Genomic DNA, 5,664 nt, shown 5'->3' on the forward strand with positions numbered 1-5,664 from the left:
TGGATGTTTTGTGTTAAGAATTCATTGGATTTAACATTTCCTGTGACCGATGAATCTATTTACTCTATAGTATCTTTAACACCTAAGATTCTCTTTTTCATCACTTGTATTTTGTTGGTTATGCTTGCATCTGTAGTTAACTTTTGTTTACCCAGATTTTCCATTTACATAATTCCCTCATTTTGTCTTTTCTTTATTGCCTCTATTTCAAGTTTTGAGCTACCTGAACTGTTTGCTCTACCTGTTTTTTCCTTTATTTTTTGGGTTTCTTTAAGAGACTTATTGACATCTTGCAATATGTATGTATTTTCTTCCATTTCTTTAAGGGAACTTTTTATTTTCTCTTTGAGGGCCTCTATTATGTTTACAAAGTTATATTTAGGGTTGTTTTCTTCTACTTCTTCTGTGTTAGGATGATCAGGTCTTCCTCTTGTATGACCTGGTATTACCATCTTGTTTTTTAGGTTTTTGGATGAATTCTTGAATTGGTGGTTACCCATCTCTTCTTTCAATAGGTACAGAGAGTGTCTTTGCCTCTTCTTCCAATCCTTGCAGTTGGTGTCTGTGTCTTAGGAATCCTCTCTTGGACCAATTATTGAAGTTCTGTCTAAGTCTTAGGAATCCACTCTTCATCTGCTCTGTGTAGGCACTTTCTGTGCCTCAGGCAGCTCCTGAGATCTCTGGGGATCAGTGGGATTGGGATAGAGTGGGAACTTGTAAGTTAAAACCCCCTATGATTGATAGGGGGTTGTTGAAGCGGCCTGCCTGCAGGTGGCTTACCTGCTGACTGGCTAGGGAAGCAGAGGCAGTGGGGGACCCATCTGGAGTTTCGCCCTAGTACCAAGGGCCTAGGGACTGAGATTTCCAGCAGGGGAGCTGTTCACTTACCTCTTGGTCTGCTTGTGCAGTTGTAGTCTGTATATCAGAGATCCTCTGAAGTTGTGTAGAAAATGGAGGTTTGGGAGTAGAGTGGGCCTTCTAGTTTATAGAGTATAATCAGTTTGGGTAGTTAGAGAAGCTCACTTAAAGGAGGCTTGCCTGCTGACTGGCTAGTGCAGCTTAGGCATGTGGCAGACAGACCTGGGATTTTGCCTGGTACAGAAACTAAGGAGTCCAGATGGGTGGTGATCACTCACTTCTTGGCCAGCTCTGTGCAATTGCAAACTGTGTGTCAGAAATTCTCTGAAGTCCTGAAGGATGCCTGAGTTTGGGGACAGAATGGGACTTGTAGCCTACATTATCTGAGTGATGGGGGGGTTTGAAGCAGCATACCTGCAGGGAGCTGGCCTGCTGGCTGGCTTGTGAAACTGATGCAGGTGGGGCAGCAGCCCAGGACTTTGTTCCAGTACCAAGGGTCTAGAGATTGGGCTGTCCAGCTGGGGAACTGATTACTCACCTCTTAGTCTACTCTGTGCAGGCCCAGTCTGTGTGTCAGAGATCCTCTGAGGTCACAGAAGATAGGTCCATCCATATATACCTGCTTGCACCTATTCATTGCAAAGCATCACTTGTCTGGTTCAAGGTCTATGGTTTTTGCTACACTACTGATGCTGGTCCCTTATGGGCATCATCTTCGATGTCCTGTTGTTACCATGTGTTGTGGAGATCCTGCAGTTTTGGGTCAGCAGGGTCAATCCCTTCCCATATTCCATCAGATTTTAGGTTGGGTGGATATTGGTATGCGTCAATTAATAACCATCGCTCTGGGCCTGGGTAGATGCACAGTTGGTGTACCCACATGTTCTCCCCTGTCTTGCCACCAGGTGAGCTACCCAGCATTGCCCTGGGTAGTCAACTACTTGTGGGGAATGACAAGGGGTAGGGTCAGTTCTGATTTCACACCACAGGGTTGACTCTCCCACACCTCCATTATCAGGGAAAGCTCTAATTTATTGTCCAGGCAAGGTTCAGGGGCCAATTTCACAAGTTGTACAGCTAGGGGCAGGACAACTCTCTCACTCTTATGATCTCTGGGTCAGCTCTTCCACCTGCTCCAGATGATGGGGGAGCAGGGCATGGGCGGGGCATCTCTCCCCCTCTTACACCACCATATTTCAGGTGACAGCCAGGGTCATATCTCCAAAGTTCTTTTCTTTGGTGCTTGTTCTAAAGCTTCCCTGTCAATGGAGTCAGGAAAGGTGCAGGGCCCACTTTACTGAGTGCTGCAGCTGGTGGGGGTGTTGTGTCAGGTCCCTCACCTTTCCCTCACTGCATGGCAGGCTTGACCTGCTCTTCCACTCTAATGCCCTCACCAATGCCCATGCAAATAAGGTCATCTCTGTTGTGCACATCAGGGGAAGTTGAGTACCCTGTTTCCTGAGTGCATCAGTAGGTGAGGTGCAGGACCAGTTCTCCCTAGTGTTGAGGACAGTGAGGGGCAGGACCAACTCTGTACAGCCCTATCCTCTAGGGCTTTGGTGGTATCAGGAGCAAGGGACATCAACACAAACTGTGCATGCAATGAATCCAGACATGGTCCCTGTAGCAGAACAAGCACAGACCTAACCATGGTCTTGGGTAACAGTCAAGCCACATTAGCCCGTTCCTCACTGCTTTCACCTCTACAGATATGCTTCTGCTTACAGCAATGAAACATTCCTTGTCACTCTCTGTCTCATACCATACATTTGCTCACCATGGTAGTGTCCATCGTCCAGGCACCACAAGGTAGCAGGTGAATCTGGTTTCTCTTTGGAGCCTATGGAAAACTGCCCTGAGCATGCAGGGAGGTCTCCTTGTTCCATTCAGTCCATCATGGTGCTGGACAGGAACATGTTTCCTCATCAGAATCTGGGGTAGTGCACCATGGACCTGTCTGTGGGTCATGTTGTCTGAATCTTTCTTTACTGGTCCTAGGTTTCTTGTTTATTTGTGGGTTTGTGTTATTGGAGCAATTTCTTTTTATTATCTTACTGATGGTCTTATCTTTGCCATTCACTTGGGATTTTTGTTGCTCTTATGCCTATAATTTAAAAGTTTGATGTTGGGCAGTGGTGGTGCATGCCTTTAATTCCAGCACTTGGGAAGCAGAGGCAGGTGGATCTCTTTGAGTTCAAGACCAGCCTGATCTACAGAGCAAATTTGAGGACAGGTTTCAAAGCTACAGAGAAATCCTGTCTTGATAAAACAAAAAAAGAGAAAATTTGATGTTTTCATGGTATTTCACATATAAAATAATTTCTAGGCATGCACTCTACCAACTGAGCTACTGTAGTGATTTTTATTTGTATTTTAATAAATAAGACTTGACTGAAGATCAGAGAGTAGAACAAACTCACTGGTCAGCCCTACAGGCCAGGCAGTGGTGACACTCACCTTTATTCCCACTAGCCAAACTAGTTTGCTATAGAAACCAGGCAGTAGTGGTGCACATCTTTACTCCCAGCCCTAGAGAGGAATATAATATAGGAGGAGACAACTTTTAGACACAGTCTTATTCTGAGACTTTTGAATGCAGGATCATCATTTCACACTGAGCTAGAGGTAAGAGCCTGTGGCTGACTGTTTTGCTTTTCTGATCTTCAGGTTGAATCTCAACATCTGTCGCTGGGTTTTTATTATTATTGCTACATTTGGAGCCCAGTGTTTAGGTTATGAATTCACAAAATAAGCCATTTGCCTGAGGCTTTTTAGCCACTGGCTCAGGCCAGAGATAGACCAAATATAGTCACCAAGGTATCGAAGAAAAACTACTACCACCCTGACTAATTTTTCTTTCCAGTCCTTCCCATTGACCAGGGGCTTCCTGTAATACCCGCCTTAACTAGATGTGATTGGTTAAAAGAACTTCCTCATCATCTCCCCCTTTTGTCTAAACAAGATCGATCCAAATCCAATACAACTGTATACAATAGGAACAGATATCAAATATAAAATTACAAACAATAAACAACATTAAACAAGGAATGGATAACAAAAGTTTTACCATCATTCTATTTCAAGGAGTCTAAATCTTACATTGAATATAAGTTTGGCTAAATCATGAGGAAGGTAACTACAACTATCTAATCTTCAACCTTATCAAAGATCTGAGAAGGGAAATAACAATCAAGTAAAAAAAATCAGGTAAACAGGAAGTGCAATCAAGAAACTTCCAAAATGTTCAACAAATGACAGAGACAACTGGCTACCAATCTATTATCCCATCATCCAACTCCCCTCCCCTTTTTTTCAAAGATCCTTGAGCTTATAAAATTCCTCCCCCAATCCTCAATCATATACTAATTATAATCAACCCCTAAATGATGTCCCTAAGGCTGAGGACAAACTTGCCACAGACTGGCTCAGGGGAGCCACTCAGACAGTGGGAGAAGCAGGGTCTTGGTAACAGGAAGGCACAAGTTTGGTGAATGACAGACAGACACAACACACAAGAGAATGGTTGGAATCTGCTGTAATTTTACTGAATTCATGTTTTCATTATATAGTATTCAAACAAAGAACAAATCAGAAGGTCATGTATCATTGGTTGGAACAGTATGAAAATTTCTTTTAGCCACATCAGCAATATTTTTAAAAAGTATATTATCAGAAACAGGTGTTAGACATAAAACATCCTTAGAAGAGGAACTCTTGTCCTTGGGAATGTAAACCTCAGACAAGTGGTTTCATATTATGAATAGAAAGTTTCTGTGTCATTATTGCTATCATGGCCCTTTCTCTTCCTAACCCTTTATTCCATTTCATCTAGTGACCAAATATACTTAATCAGTTCTCTGCACCCGTTGAAGTATACTTTTTAGTACCTTCTTATGCAGTAGACACCATGGGGGTTGGGATCTAGCAAGCCTATCCATAAAGTTAAAAGTGTAATATAACAGTCTTTGTCCATCAACACTAACCCATCTATTCCCTTGCTCATCATACACCCCTGTGTAAGACAAAGGTTCTACTGTAGTCTTATACATTCCCATATTGTGCTTCCCTATCTCAGAGCTGTTCCTGAAGAGAATGATCCTTGTCTTGTAGATATATAGAATATCATTATTATAAAAGAGATTGTGCAAAGCCCATATCCCGCATAGCCAGCTAATTGAGAAACCTGTCTATGCCTCAAGGGCGGCTAATACCAGGCTGTCTGCCCTTGACCTCCAGGAAGTCTAGTTCCATGGGACACGTAGCTCCCGTCTGGCATAATGACATATGTCATGTCACACAGACGACACCAGAGTTGGTGTGGCACAAACTTTGCTGGGAGAGGGATATTGTCCTCTAGAATTACTTCCAGCTGTCATGGGGGTGATGTTCTTTGTAGGGGATCCTGTGAAAGTAAAATAATGGTTAAATTTTAAGATTAATGTCTGGTAAGATTGTAGTCTCTGAGTATTTAGTGGAGGTCTTGCCAGAATGTTGTAAAAAAGATGTACCATTTCAGCTAACCAAGTTGGAACTGTTATGTGCAGCTGATACCCAAAACAGTTCTGATAGTAGCACTATTAGTATCATTATGTTATATCAACCAGGTGAAGTCATTGTTATGGGACCCCATCTTCTTCCTGGAAACTTCAGAGATTACTGCAGGAAAATTCATTGTTCATTGTGCAAACTTAATTATATAGACATATAAAGATGATATATTCAATAAAAGGTATGATAGATGTGAAGAAAAGCAAAGAGGTTTCCTAAGTTCTTTTTTTCTTCTGTCCCATATCATGGCTCTTGACA

The 5,664-nt window shown here is 42.6% G+C and overlaps 1 pseudogene; it reads left to right on the plus strand.

Annotated features, from left to right (window-relative positions):
• Positions 1–5,664, plus strand: part of LOC102001205 — a 21,241-nt pseudogene that overhangs the window by 1,881 nt on the left and 13,696 nt on the right.

Source organism: Microtus ochrogaster, linkage group LG3 (genome assembly GCF_000317375.1).
Source record: "Microtus ochrogaster isolate Prairie Vole_2 linkage group LG3, MicOch1.0, whole genome shotgun sequence".
Lineage (NCBI taxonomy): Eukaryota > Metazoa > Chordata > Mammalia > Rodentia > Cricetidae > Microtus > Microtus ochrogaster.